This window comes from Hydra vulgaris, chromosome 14 (assembly GCF_038396675.1).
Source record: "Hydra vulgaris chromosome 14, alternate assembly HydraT2T_AEP".
Lineage (NCBI taxonomy): Eukaryota > Metazoa > Cnidaria > Hydrozoa > Anthoathecata > Hydridae > Hydra > Hydra vulgaris.
Window position 1 is genome coordinate 2,330,001 of NC_088933.1, and position 16,758 is coordinate 2,346,758.

Consider the following 16,758-nt stretch of genomic DNA (forward strand, 5'->3'; position numbering starts at 1 on the left):
AGAATTTCATGAAATTGTAAAAATTTGGTTCAAACTTTTCATAATGTAATTTTTATTAAAACAATAATAACCACACAAAGTATAGAGGTGTGGATGCAAACCACGCAAAGTCTGGAACCGTGGATGTTACAAAAAAATTTGAAAGTATTTCTATTAAATCTTCAAAATAATTATTTTACTTTTTGTAATGCGTTTTAAAAGTTATCGTGTACGTGTTAATCAAATTAAAAAGTAACATGCTGACGACTAGAAAAAATTTTGTATAATTAGGTTTTTTTACCAATTTGATTAATGATGAACATTCTAATGACTTGTATGTATGAAATAGCAAATACAATTTTCATCGTTTATTGCTTTAACTCCTGAAAGCGCAACATCAGTTCCAATGCTGAGTTTTACTATTGCAGGTTATTCTCTAAAGTAACATCATAATTCACACAATTTTAAATCATGGCAAACTGCAAAAGTTCAAATGTTTTAATATAAAAAATTCCCTGAATGGGCTAAATACAAATGTTTTAAAAATTCAAAAAAAAAAAAAAAAGGTTTGCTTTGAGTGTTACATTGTTAATGGGTAAAGATAACTGTTTGCAATAATTTTTTTTATTTAGGCTCCGTTTTAAGTCAAACTGCTTACCTGCAAACTATTTTTAATTTGATAACAACTTTGGTTAACTATGTTGAGTAGATAAAAAATCTCTAAAAGTGCATACATCACCATTGCATTCTATTAAACACAAATATGAGTGAAGGAGAAATATTTGATTTGCCAGACAATGTAAAATTGCCACTGAAATCTATAACAGAAGTTGACATATTGGGGGAAAAATTACTTTGCGTAGAGAAAAACTGATTGGGCGGATGATACAATCAGAAAGGAGAAATAGTTAAAATAATTTTTTATTTTTTTTTTTGTTTTTTTATTTTTACAATGTTGTAATTCTATATAGCTGATACAAATTTACAATGTTTATAAAATATATAATGGTAAGAGAAAAAAAATTAAAATCTCGCAATATTATAGAATACAAAATGATATAACTGCAGGGTATCATTAATATTAAAAAAACCCGGGAAACTTGCAAAAGACCAGATGGTCTTGTCATCAAGAAACCGTTTGTACTAGTAATATTTTTTGTATTTTTGTTTTACATGTTTCTAGTTATTAAAGTTTTTGGGATTTTTGTTTTAACGTTAATTTTGGTTCTAGTTTCAGTATTAGTTTAGTGTAAGTTCATATAATTATTTACATTTAAAACGAATTTTTTTAGTAAGATTTTCAAACATCTAATTTATCTAATTTTGTAGTTATGGCATTTCTGGATATCAGTTTATTATAGAGATGGGGACCTCAATATGAAATTATGAAACGTGATAGTTTTGTTTTTCTAAACAGTATATTAAAGTTTCCTACTTCACTAGTGTCATATCTATTTCTATTGCTTTTAAAAAAATCATTTGAGAAATGTGAATGGACAAGCCCGAGTTTATATTTCAACATAAACAATTTTTATTCTATAGGCGTTTAGTATAGCACGCCAATATTTTTGGTTATTTTAGTGTTTAAATAGTCAGTGTGTGCTTTCCATGAAATATTTTCCTCAATTCGTAAACCTAGAAACTTGGTTGTTGAGATTCTTTTAATATTTTTGTTTTTTATTTATTTTTTAACACCTTCGCTTCCAACAAGGCTGCAAGCAGCCGCTAATTAAAGTTGGAAGTTACTGAAAAAGAAAAGATGAAGATTGTAGTGCTAGATAACGATTGACGGACGACTTAAAAAATTGCAAATTATATGAATCAGGAAAGCAAGATGAAGGAAGCGAATTCCAAAGAACTGATGTTCGAGGAAAAAAACTAGACGAATAAGCGTTTTTAGAGCACTTAGGAACAGTCACAGAAAAAGGATGACACTTAATTGAATGACGAGTAACACGAGAATGAATTTTAGTAGATGGCACAACAGATGCTAGCTCATTAGAGCAGTGCCCATTATAGTATTTGTAGAAAAGAGAAAGAGAAGCAACATTACGACGATGTGATAATGGTTGGAGGGTTGCTGCAAGAGCAGGTCCAACTATGTTTACAATGCGTTTTTGCACCTTGTCTAAAAGAGAAAGGGCATCATTAGAAGATCCGCCCCAGATATGGCAACAGTATTCCATACAAGGCCGGATTTGAGATTTATAGAGATAGAGAATAGAATCCGAAGTAAGAAAGTGACAAGCTCGATAAAGAGATGCAACCTTAGCAGATGCTAATTTTGAAACTGATTTGATATATGGTTTCCAAGAAAAATTGGAAGTAAGAGTTAATCCTAGAAGATGAAGAGTAGGTGACTCATCGAGTACATCACCGTTCATAAATATAGGAAGATCTAAATTATTGCGATAACGATTGGCTGAAAAATTTTTAGCAATGGTAATATATTTGGTATTTTTTTCTTTTTGGTTGGGATGGAAGAAGATTTAATTGGTTTTTTCTATATTTAAAGATAATTTATTAGGTTTTAGCCAGATATTAAGTTTTTCAAGTTCATCTTCGTTGTTTCAAAGAGTTTTTTTAATAGACTGAGATTCTTTTAATAGAATGGAACCTAGCAGAACCCCACATTTAATCTTAAGTATTTTTGATCAGATATTTTTATCAGTATTAACACATTGCTGTCTGTTTAGCAAAAAAAAGTTTAAATCAGAGTAATACAACATATTTAACGTCATATTTTTCCAATTTTTTGAGCAGGATAGCATGATCAACAGTATCGAATGCTTTCGATAAATATATAAAGATTCTATAAACGAATTCTTTATCAACAAATGAGTAATTGATGCTATTTACAAGATCTACGATTGCATCTTCGGTTGCATGTTACTTTTGAAAGCCGAATTGTTTTGTATTTAAGATGTTGTTCTTTATTATATATTTATATAATTTATTATAAATTATTGGTTCGAGGAGTTTTGAGAATACAGAAAAAATTGAGATTGATCAATAATTGTTTAATAAGTATGGTTCTCCAGTTTTATATATTGGTACAATTTTTGCAATTTTTAATTTCTCTGTAACGGTTCCTGTTGTAATTGAAGATTTAAATATTTTGAAGAGGGGTTTCTTTATTATCGGAAAGATAATAAAGAAACCCCTTACTCATTACTACATTGCTCATTACTACATTGCTACAAATTTCATTAATTCTTGGTGCTTTGTTAATTTTTAAAGAGTTTTTTGCACTTTCGAGTTCTTCATAGCTTAATTCGTTGAAATTTAGTTCGCTATTTAGATCAGTATAATAATTTTCAAAGGAGTTATTTGGGGTTTAAATTTTAGACGCCATGTTAGGGCCAATATTTGCGACGAAATTGTTGAATTATTCGGCAATAGAATTCCTATCGTTATGTTCTGTTTTATTTATAATAATTCTATCTGGTAAGCTGTTTGTTTTTATAGATTTTTTTCCTATTATTTCTTTCATGATGTTCCATGTTTTTGTAGTATCTCCATTTGTTTTTTGAAGTAATTTAGAATAATAAATTTTTTTAGAATGTTTTCTGATTTTTTCGAAAAGATTGTTTATAAGTAGATAGGTTATCTTCATTTCTGTTTTTCAAATATTTAACACATAGTTTTTCTTTTGTTTTTGAAGATTTTTTGATTCAGCTGGTAATCCATGGACAGCTCAAATGTTTTACTTAGACTTCTTTTTCTTAGATTGGAAAATGATTATTGTAGAGTTTTAGAAAAATATCTGTGAAAGTATTATATGCAGAGTTTGCGTTAAAAAATGTTCTAATTATCAAGAAGAAATTTTTTGAGAAAAATTTCTTTTTGATAATTAGAACATTTTTTAATATCACCTTCAGGTCGTCTGTAACAGGTAGAGACTATAATATTTTTAAACTTAGAGTTGATAATCTCTATTGTAAAGACCTCACTATCAGGATTAGAAATGGAGTGATCTTTTCTCACTTCTATCACTTGATCATTCCGAACATAAGTTGCGATCCCTCCTCCTTTTTTGTATGCTTTCATTTCAGAAGATAATAATTTATAATTGGGATTCCTGATTTCTGACAGATTTTTGGAATTCCTGGATTTACTAAATTCCTGATTTCTGAGTGATAAGAGTTTTATGCTTATTTTATCACTTACTTGATGTGCTCAAAATTAAATTTTTCATATCTAATTAAACTTAACTTGTGTATTAAAATTTGTTTATAAAAAACTTTTTTGGTTAAAAATGTTGCCGCGTGCGACTTGTTTAAAAGAAGTGTGATCGGACGTGACTTTACATCAGTAAGCGAGACAATTACGTCTTTTTTATTTTATGTCATTTCTTTCAGGAAAAACATTTATTGAACATTGGTGGTGAAGACCTTCGAAATTTTGTCATTAGAGCGATGCCTGTTCTACTTGATGGCCATCTTCCTCGCCAATTCAATTTGACAGGGCAGAAGGGAAAGAAATCGTTTAAAGCACAATTGCTTTGCCAAGTTTTTTTTGTAAGTAATATAAATTTATGCATAACCCTAGTTATTATTGATTACTTTAATTGATTATTTTAATACAGTGTAGTTTTATTGCAATCATAGGTGCTGTGAAACTGAAACCAAACACAAAACAATGCACTATTCAAGATATTGAAATTGAACTGTTGAAATGGTTTTTCAACGCTAGAGAACGTGGTACTGACGGTGGTCGATTTGAAATCACAAAAACTACAAAGACGGCTCTCAGCTGAGATTGATGGGTAAAAAAAACATCTTCCGATCTCTTTTATTATGATTTGTATTTTGTTTAATCTTTTTTTTATAATTGAAGAAAAAATTCATCAAAATTGGTAGTATTTTATGTAAGACTATTTTTTAATAAAGTCTTCCAAATATTTCACTTCCAAATATACAAATTCCGTAGACAAAGTTTTCGCTTTTTTATATATATAAAGTATACATTTTCAGAATAAATTTAGACCGATTTTATTTATCTTTTATGTTGTAGTAATAAGTTTTATGAAAAGTAATAGATTTTTTTAGTAAATGTTTATCTAAAAAAAGAAACTTTAGATAAGTTTTTGTAATCATCTTGGCTTAAAATTATTTTATTTGCCCTTTAAGATAATATATACCTTTACGGTTATATTCTATGGGTATTGCATGTAAAACCCATGGAATTCGATGAGTAAACCATGGTTTCCTATGGAAAACGGAAATTCCATGGAATTTTGATGGGTGAATTGTCATGAAAATTGAAATCCGATGGAATTTCCGTGGGTGAACCTTGTTTTTTTTTCATAGCTTATGTTGCACCATGAGTTTTACGAATGTGCTTTTAAAGATGCCGTCGTTAGTCGTTGAGTTACAATCATTTCTAACTTGAGTAAACAATATTTTCTGCATTTTTTTGTTTTTCTGTATTTAATAAGACTATAAATTGTATGTCTTTTAAAATGCATCGTGTTTAATGATTTAAACTAAACATACACATGACATAACAACTGACTTGTTAACTTAGACTTGCGCCATGTTAGCAGCGAAAAACATAAAGGTCTAATCAAAGTGTCACCGTCATCGAATAAGTTGACGTCCTTTTTTTAACCTAAAAACTCTATAAAAAAAGATATTGCAAAAAGCCTACGAAGCTGAAGCAACTTTAGCATTTCATGCAGTTTGTCATCATCAGTCTTACAACTCGATGGCCTGCACAGCTGGTTTAATGCACACGTTATTTGAAGATTCGAAAATTGCAAAAAATATCGCATGCTCAAAAACAATAACTAAGGCAATCATAAATTAGGTAATTGACCCCCACACTGCTGATCAACTGATGAAATCATTAGATAGTATATCATGTTTCGGTCTATCCACAGATGCTTGCAATCACGGTTCACAGAAAATTTTCCGATCGTTATTCCATACTTTGACTGGAAAGCAGGTGGTATCCAAACTAAAGTTCTCACATTAGATAACTCACTAAATGAAACCTCTGAAACTATATCTCAATATATTTTGAAAACACTATTAACATACGAGTTGTCGTCTAAGTGTGTTGCTTTTGCTGGAGATAATGCTAATGTAAATTTTGAAAAATTAAAAAACCGTTGGTAGGTGTTGGATGTTCTGCCCACATTTTGCATAACTGTATTCAGCATGGTACAGATTTAATAAAGATTGATGTTGAAACTGTTGTTTTGAAAATATTTAATTAGTTTTCTATATACATTGTTAGAACAGAATCTTTAAAAGACTTAGGTGATTGCGTTGACATTAGTTATCATCAACTACTCTATCACTCTAAAACTAGATGGTTAAACTTGTTTCCTGCTATTGAAAGATTGCTGAGGTTATTTGATGTTTTGAAAATATAATTTCTTTCTGTAGATCAACCACCTGTTACAACAAAAGCATTTTTTGAGAATGAATTTTCAGAAGCTTATCTTTGGTTTTTTCATTCCTTGATTTCTATCTTTCAAGTGAGTATTACAGCAGCGGAAAAGCAAGAAACGTCAGTTTTAGAAGTTTTGAGCCTTCTTCACTCTTCCTTGGCAGTTTTAAATGGCCGGTTAAATGAAACATTCCTATCGCCTAAAGTCAGAGATATATTAAAAAAGTTTAAAGAAAGTGACAGAGAAGAAGATTATAATTGCTTTGTGGCAGTGTTCGAAGCATGCATTCTTTATTTAGAAAAGTGGTTAAAACCTTTTAGTGAATTTCAGTGCTTTGATTGGATGTTTTTAAATAAAGTTAAAGACAACATACTTGATGATCTTTTGGTATGCATTTTTTACCTGATAGAAAAAGGTATTATTTTGGATGATGCAGAGTTGTTTGACCAATACTGTAATCTAAAATTATTCGCGCAAGACAAAAATGAGCAGTTTTTTGTAATACCCTTGCATGAACAGTGGGTTTTATTTTTTAAAGCTTGTCCAAATTCGAGTTTCTTCTCAGAGATGCTTAAAATTTGTGAAGTATTCTTCTGTATCCAAGGACACAACGGAAATTTTGAAAGAGTATTCTCGTTGACTAATGCTCAATGCACAAAGGAAAGGAATAGAGTTTTAGTTGACTCAAAACTCTATTCCTTTCCTTAAAAGGCATCGTTCTCACAAAGTATAATTTTAAGAACCTTAACTGTGAGCAGTTTTATAAATATATGATTGCTAACGAAAATCTTTTGCGCAAAGTTGGCTTCTCCGAGATATGCGTTATTTGACAAACATCTTGTTCTAAATAATAAAATATATTAAAACACTGTATACCCGAACGTTGCATTCTTTTTTTTAATTGAATAGTATTAATTGCATTTGTAATTTGGAAAAAGTTAACTGAGTTTGCAACAACTTGATTAAATAAATGCATAGTCTAAAAAAAATCATGTTAATGATAACTTAAAATCTCGTTAGAATGTTTAATGTTGCTGCGGCAATTTTGATACTTTTTAATTTATATTTTTATTAAATAATAGCTTATAATACCTACTTTTACCCAGTATCTTTGTGTACTGTAACATATATTGTTCTTATATAACATACTTCGCTGTTTATTCTTATCCGGTGTCAGTACCGTGGCTAGAAGATTGGAGTCTTGCCCCCTTCTCTCCTCTATAAAAAAAGCTATTAGCACCTAAAAATCTTAAAACCTTTCGTTATTAGGTATTACTAAAATGAAGTTTGTCCTCCTTTTTCCTCCCTTTGGCTTTTCTATGTCCTCTTTTTTGGGCGACCGCGCATCTGGCAACCCTAATCATAATATGTTATTGTTAGAGATGACTTAAATCTTGAGACTTAAATCTTGGTCCCGAGAGGTCTCGAGACTGATTTAACTGTCTTGTTCTTAGTCTTGGTATTGAATCAAAATGTCTTAGCCTATACCGTCTTTACGTCTCTGGATGTTATCATGTTATAATGTATTTTAAAATGCATATATATATTTATCATTTATATATTTAATTATATATTATTTATGTATATACTCATTCTAGTTAATGCCAACAGCTTTGCTTACTTTGCATAACTTGCAATAGTTTAGCAAGTACATCAAAGTGAATCAGTTTGATTTCGTTTACAACAAATATTTTAGATTTGATGTACATTAGATAACTAGTGTATTAATTCACCAGCTACCTAATGTACATTGAAACCAATATAATTATTACTATAAAACTTATCTAATATATTAGATAAGCTTAGAAAAGTAGCGTATCGAAAAAGATTAGATAACTAATGTACAAAAGTTTCCTAGAACCATCTTTTTTAATTTTTTTTTAATGGCTTTGCATAAAAATGTTTGTAGTTAAAACACTTTATTGTTATTATTATATTTATTATTGTTATTGTAAATGTTTATTAAGTATTAAAAAACTTTGTTTTATAATAAATGTTTTATTCAATTTTAGTTCAAGTTGTTTTTGTCTTTTTGTTGACGCGACCATTTATATCAGCATTTAGCAACTAGACCTAGCAGAGGATATTTATTATGTTTTTTCTTTACTATTAATTAGCAGAAATATTAAAATATGTAAATAATGAAATATTTTGTGCATAAATCCTTTCATTTTTACTTTATTATTTTATCTAAATTACTACATTATAAGCCGACAGGTTTGACTGGGGATATTTTTATTTTTTTGCCGTTAAATAATATATACAGTTTCAAAGCACATAAATAAAAATAAATATTGGCTGGGCAAGAAGAAGACTAATTTAGCCTTATCACCGAGCCCTATTTTCACGTATTTACAAAAACCGTAATATTTTATTATCTATAGTTAACAAGCTATTTGTTAAAAGAAATATATATATATATATATATATATATATATATATATATATATATATAAATATAAAAGTAAAATAGATAACAATTCGTTGTCTTTTAAAGAAAAACTTAAAGAATAAAAATTTCAGGAAAGAGTAAGATCAAGTGAATAAGAAAAAATAAATAAGATATTATCATTTGCTTAAAACTTAAAAATTTAGACTAAGATTTAAAAATAAATAGTAAATAAATTAATATACACCATAGAAATAACATAAACAAATTAGTCTACTTCATAGAAATAACATAAATAAATTAGCAAACGTCATAGAGGTAACAAGTATACGCAAAAGAGGCTCACAAGGTACAGTTCTATTAGCTCCAAAAATTATTCTGCACGCGTGTTTTTGTTTACAGTACAATTTTTTTAATTTTGTATGGTTTGTACTTGCCCATGCAATATTGCAATAAATTAAATAACAATGAATAAAAGAGAAATATAAACTTTTTAAAGAACTACTGTTTAAAAATGGTTTAGCTCTATATATCATTGCTAAATTTTTTGATATTTTATTTTCAATACTTTTTATATGTAAACTCCAACGTATATGTTCATTTAAGATTACGCCAAGAAAGTTTACTGAGTTTTCTCTTTTAATGTTAGTGTTATTGATTATTAGATTAGGCAATTTGATGTGAAAATTTTTCGATTTATTAACTTTGTGGAACAAAATAAATTTGATTTTATCCACATTTAGAGAAAGTTTATTACATAACCCCTAACCCTTACCCTGAACCACTCATTAACTTTCAATAATTGTTCGTTTGTTGTTTCAAATAGTGCATTAATCACTGTGGGAATAAAAAAGATTGGAGTCATCTTCAAAAAGAATACAATTTAATAGGTCTGTTGCTAAATTTAAATCACTAATATACACTAGGAACAACAGTGGTCCTAAAATAGAGCCCTGGGGAACCCCACAAGTTATGGCAGTCAAAAATGTTTGTTTTTGTTCATAAACTATAAATTGTTTTCTATCGGTCAAATAACTTTTCAACCAAAGTAAATTGTTATTTTTTACACCATAGTGTGCAAGTTTTTTTATTAGTATATTATGATTAACGGTATCGAAATCTTTCGACAGATCAATGAAAACACCTAAGGTAAAGTAGTTACTACTGAATGCACTTGATATTTAATTTACTATTTCAATCACTGCATGCTCCGTTGAATTTTTTTTTGAAACTAAATTGTTTTGAATACAGCATGTCGTTTTCTGATAAGTGATTAAAAAGCCTAATGTACATTATTCTCTCAAGTAATTTTGAAAAACAAGGTAAAATAGATATTGGCCTATAATTAGAGATATTTGAGTCATCTCCAGACTTAAATATCGGCGTGATTTGAGCAATTTTTAGCTTTTCAGGGACGATACCTGTTTTAAGTGAAAGATTAAATATGTGAAATAACGAGCGTTCTATTATATTATATACTGATTTTACAACGTTAACAATTAATGATTTTACAACGTTTATAATCTTGAATTCATAGGAATTTTTAATGCCAAAATTGGACTAGCATTAGTAAAGAAGCTGTTTAGTTTTTAAGCAATTATTGATTTATCATAAATTGTGTTTTTATCAATTGTTATTTTTTTGGCAGAATATTTCTCGCATTATTATCTTTTCCAATTATTTCTTTAATTACACTCCATGTATTTTTAGTGTTTCCGGTGGCTTTACTTAACAGTTTTGCATAATAAAGCTTTTATGAGTTCCTTTTCGTTTTTTCAAATATATTTTTATAATTTTTATATGTCATTTAGTTTTTATAAGTTGTTTTTTTCAAGTACTTATCATATAACTTTTGTTTTCTTTTGAAGATTTTAGTAACCCATTAGACATCCATGGAGTTAGTACAGTTTTGGTTTTTACAATAACTTTTTTTTTTTAGGAAATGCTTGATCATATTGCTTGCAGAATTGATTTAAAAATTGATCATATGCGTTGTTAAAGTCATGTGACTGCAATACCAGATTCCAATCAACGTTGTCTCTTAAAAGATTTTGAAATTTTTTTACCAAGTTTTCATTGATCTGCCGCCTAAATATAATGAATTGAGAAAGAATATTGTTAAATAATATATTGTTAGTAACTATGAATGTTGGGAAATGATCCGATAAGTCAGTTTTGATTATGCCTGTGTAAAGACGGTTGTTAAGATGCTTATTAGTTATTATATTATCAAGAAGTGTAGAAGAGTTGTTAGTCACTCTCGTTAGCTTGTTTATTGTCGGAATTAAATTATTTTGAAGAAGAGTGTTTATAAAATTGTTAACATTATTATTGGAAGCCTGGTTTATAAGGTCAATGTTAAAATCCCCAACTAAGTAGGCACGACTTTGGGTTTTATTTATATTTATTAAAAATGGTTTAGATGAATTTTAATTTTTTTAAGCTAGTAGATGGAGGTCTAAATGTGGCATTTATAATTATTTTTTTTGTGGTTTTATTTATTAATTCAATGCATAATGACTCACAATCTATTTCATTTACACAGAGATCGTGACGTAAATTATAACTAATTGAGTTGTGAACATACACCCCCACCAACACCATAACCACGTGGTTGATGAACTGATGAATAATTAATTAGTTCAAGTTGAGCATTTGTTTCACCACGCTTACACCAAGTTTCCGTTAGACAAATAATTTTGAAATCGTGTTTTAATTCATCCAACAAAAACCTAAGATTTTCAAAATTTCATTTAAACTTCGAATATTAATGTTTAAAATTGAAAAACTATTTTTATTTTTTTGATGATATTGAGAAGATTTAATAACTGTATAGTAATGGCTTTTAAATATTTTTTGATTAAAGTTATTAGAGTCATCGACGTCACTGAGTGCGACATTTTCATCCAGAAATTTGTTGTTTCAAATTTCTGGATGAAAATGTCGAGCTTTCCCCCCCCCCCCCCCTACATTCATGCTCTATTAGTTTTTAGTTGTTATCAACAAAAAATTACCTCAAAACTAAAATTTAAAACAAAATTGTTAAAAAATATTCATTTGAATTTACGAAGTTTTGTTCACTCAGTATATTACATTTAAGAAGTTTGGTTCATCTACAAATCATTTATAAAACAAATGACATTATTTTTTCAGAAAGACATGCTAAAAATGACATGCCAGCATAAAGAAAAATAAGCTAACTCTCAAGTACACGTCTACATTGCAATTCTTTATATTTATAATCCAAATTTATTTTTGAGATTCAAAATAAGGTCAGTTTCACCTTCTTTACGTCGACCACTGGTCCGATTGAGCTGACAACAAAGCTTATTTGTAAAAAGTAAAATTTTTATAACATTTTTATGGTTGTATCCATCTTTGTTAGCTATAGCAATAACCTATATATAAAAAGAGCAAATGTTGCAGAATATTTTAACATTAAAAATATTATTATAACACAATTAATCAAGTAATAATTCAAAAATGGAAACAAAAACATGTAACGCATTTGAATGTATTCAATCAAATGACTCAGTAGCATGTTTTGACATTTTTTTCTTTTTTGTGTTTCACAAACATTGTGCCAGTTATGGAACTCAGATGGTTTTCCATTGTGTCAATTTTTAAAACAAAAATTAAAATATAGAAAGTTTGAAACAAAGTTTAAGAGGTTCTATACCTTTATTTGCAAGGTTTATATCTGAACTTTATTTCTGATAGGTTATTACCCAATAGTAACTGCCCAAATTTAATTAACCTTAATGCAGTAATGACGCAATGGTAAGATGTTAGCCTGTTATGTAACACACACCATCCCACTATTAATAACTGCAATCAATTTATGACATGATGGTTGCATCAAAACGAATTGACAATAATAATAAAAAGAAATTAATTATTTTAAAGCTAGTAGTATTATATAGTAACCTACATTAACACCCTATTAACCTCAGGGAAAATAAAAGCTTTAAAAAAAAAATTTTAAATTTGAAAATACTGTTTTACCTTTCTTTAGAAGATCTTCAAAGATATTTAGCTCCTCAAAGTCATTAAGCAGTAATCTTAACTGATTAAAAATTTCTTCATCATATTTCCCGCTGTTAAACTTTGCAGAAATTTTGTATTAATTTCAGTTTGACATTTAAAATTTTTAAAGCAAACTTTGACATCCATAACAACATATACTAATGAGGTTATATCAGTCAGTAAAACTGGAGAATTAAATGTATTTTTTTTAAATACAGGTTGCGTTACTTTCTCAACATTAAATGGAGTATTTGTTGAAATTGAAGAAGATTGATCTGTGTTACTTGGTAAAGATTTATATAAACACGGAGAAGAAACCCTATTAAGTTTATCCAACATGTTGATTTGGCATCGTCGATGATATTTTAGGAGCTTAGGGTAGATTGAGTCATTTTAATGAAGTTGCCATCTTACGTTTGCTTTGTTTATAACTGTTATTACATTTGTCAATATCATCACTTTCGTTCTCATAATACCAGTAATACCTCTTTCTGAAAAAAAAGGTCAGCTAATGTAAACAAATAAGTTACTGTTCTAGAAATAAAAGTTGAATGAAATTCTCATTTTAGAAACTGCGCAGAAATTCTAGTGAAACTAGATAAAATAAGAAAAAAAGTTGTTTAAAAAAATATAATTATATAAACAATCCTAAGAAAGCTGATAAAGGAAAAAAAAAAAATTATTTACATAAGTAAATAAATAATAAAAAAACAATAAAATACATAAACCTTTTCTGGCAGCTTTGTGGTTGACATTCTTCATATATCGGAAGTTTCTTATACAACAACCAATTTTTTACAAGGATTTTTGTATGTGTCTGAATAATAAGTTTTATAGGTAAGATTTATAATAAATTTAAGATAAATTTTAAGAATAATTAAGAGGTGATTTTGATTTTAATAATCAAAATTGATTGTTAATTGATTTTTCATTCTGAAGATATTTTAACTCAGTTGTTTAATTTATTATATAAAGCTCTCGATTTCTGAAAAAAAAAAAAAACAACCATTAAACATAAAATAAATGATATACCAGTGCTATACATAATAGAAATGCTGTGTTTTGACCAGGTATCATCTGGCATCTTCCGGGCTTTGCTAGATTTTTTAATTTTTGCATCACTAACATGTGGCCAATAGCAAAAATTACCATTTACTAGCCAATTGTCTGGCATAAGAAATAGTGATACTTTTTCATTAAGAAATGACACAACAATTTATTTCATTTTATTGTTTTCGTCTAAAAATCAAAAACACTGCAGTCCTTACAAAGGAGTAAATGTTTAAAAAGATATGTTGAATAAACTTATTGCTAAACAAATATCTAAAAATGATTCAAACTATATATAGATGAAAGAACAATAATAATAATAATAATAACAATAATAATAATAATAATAATAATAAATATTCAAAGTTGCATATTATAATAGCAAAAAATGAACCTACAGTTTTTTAATAAAACTAATACAAGAACAGTGAAGTTTTGGTTTCTAGGATATGTTTTGCTTATTTGTTTCTTGAGATTATACTAATTTAACTTAGGCATAATTCTCTAAAAAGATATGTATTTTAAAATCTTAATTAAAAAAATACAACATGACTTAAAATAAAATTTTACTACAGAAATAATTTAAATATATAAACATATTTTTATTCACAATTAATTTTATTACATGTACAAAAATACTTTAAAAAATGCAAAAGTGGAAGTGCAACATATTTTTGTTTGTGAGGCAAAAGTACATACTTCTTATCAATGTTACAAATAGAGCTATAACTTGTATTTTTCTACAATTACTAAACATAGTTAAGAAACATGGAGATAATAAACAGTTTAGACATATATGTCGAAACATGTATGTCTAAACAGTTTAGACAGTTTAAAACACTTTGAAAACAGGTGAAATTGTTATTGTGTGAAATAATTTGCACAATCACAATTTCACCTGTTTTCAATTTTCAAATTTTTTTTAACCATGATATCATGTGGTACAACCATGATAAATATGCGGTAAAATTAAACCAATGATAATCATGTGGTACAATTAAACCAATGATAATCATTATAAATTATAATAATTATCACTTTATCATAATTTCAATTATAATATAATTGAAATTATGATAAAGCAGCTAGAAAATGCGCATTTGACGGCCACGTTAGACTTAAATTGTTTTATGTGTGTTTTGTAAAAAAATATTAATTTGGATTAAAAATTGAAATATTTTTATAAAAAAATACTTGTATTGTAAAATGAAAAAATTTCAATCCTCTCCCTTTTATTCCCACATAGCAGCTGGAAATAAAGGTTTCTTTAAAAAATAAGTTAATGAGTTATTAAAATTACGAACAAATGCGTGGTTCAATGACTTCCAAGAAAGCAGATAATGAATATGTATTGTTAGGTGACATCTTAAATTTATGTCTGGTCTCTGATCCTAGCTTGTTTTCGGTTTCTCCTTTTTCTTCCTTAAGTGATTCTGACCATGCAATGATCTTTTTAAATCTGTCATTTCGTATTTCATTTTCGAACTCACCCTATCATTGCACTACTTACTACTACCCTTAAGCTGAATGGAATTCTTTTCATGATTTTCTTCGTGACGGTCCTTGGGCCGATGTACTTTCCCTTTCAGCTTATTAATGTGCCTCATACGTAACTTCCTCAATTCAGACAGGAATGGATGCTTTTAATCCTTCTTGTCAATTCCAAGTCAAGCCTCATTCTACTCCATGATTTTCACCCTCTTGTGCAGCTCCTATGTCAAATTGTAATCATTTTTTTCATCTTTTTCAAAAAAAAAAATCTCTTAGAACAAATAGCTATTTATTATTGCAAGAAATCGATGTAAAAAGGTGCTGTCAGATGCTAAGCTCCATTATTATCAGTTCACTTGATCTCGTATCTCAGAAGTTAGACTCTAGAGACTTGGAAAACCATCAACAGCGTTGTTAACAAAGGAAGGTCTAACATTCCATATCTCATTCATGGGACTGAACTTATTACCTCTCCCAAGGAAAAGGTAGAATTATGATATTGTTGGACCCAGTCTATCTGCTAAGCTTGAGCCTCTTTCCTATCGTCGTAAAGTTGCATAACTTTTTCTTTTCTACAAATACTATCATTGTCGCTGCTCAAAGAAGCTATCATCTTTAGTTCCATCAACTTATACTCATTCTCGCTTGACTCGTCATTCAACCAAGTTCCATTCTTTTAATGTGACCTTGCAGGGTTAGGGTCTGACCTTGCACACTTAAAAACTTTTGTTGTTATCTTCATGTTTTCCTGATTCATACAAACTTGAACTTTTCAAGTCTGTCAGCCGTTTCCTTGCTCTATAACTATATTCTTTTTTTTCGAGTAACTCCTAACTTAAGCTTGCAGCCTTTTTGGGAGTGAATCAGAATTAAAAAAAAAACTAAACGTATTCCTCATTGTTCTAAATGATCTTAATTATCTTGTTAATTATTTTGTTAGAAAATTCTTTTTGTTTAAAAATCATCAACGAAGATGTGCTGCATCAGGCACTTCTGTACTGACAGTTATCAGTACTCGTTTACATCTGTCATACAAGTAGCATACCGTAAGAGTATATTAAAATACATAGTAACTTTGATGCTTCTCGTTTACCGATTTAAAACATTTGTTTTAAACAAGACAAAAAATATTTTGAATTAACTTTGTATAACTTATAAACTTTGTATAATTTGTATAATTTGTATAATTTGTATAATTTGTATAATTTGTATAATTTGTATAATTTGTATAATTTGTATAATTTGTATAATTTGTATAATTTGTATAATTTGTATAATTTGTATAATTTGTATAATTTGTATAATTTGTATAATTTGTATAATTTGTATAATTTGTATAACTTGTATAATTTGTATAATTTGTATAATTTGTATAATTTGTATAATTAATTTGTATAATTTGTATAATTTGTATAATTTATGT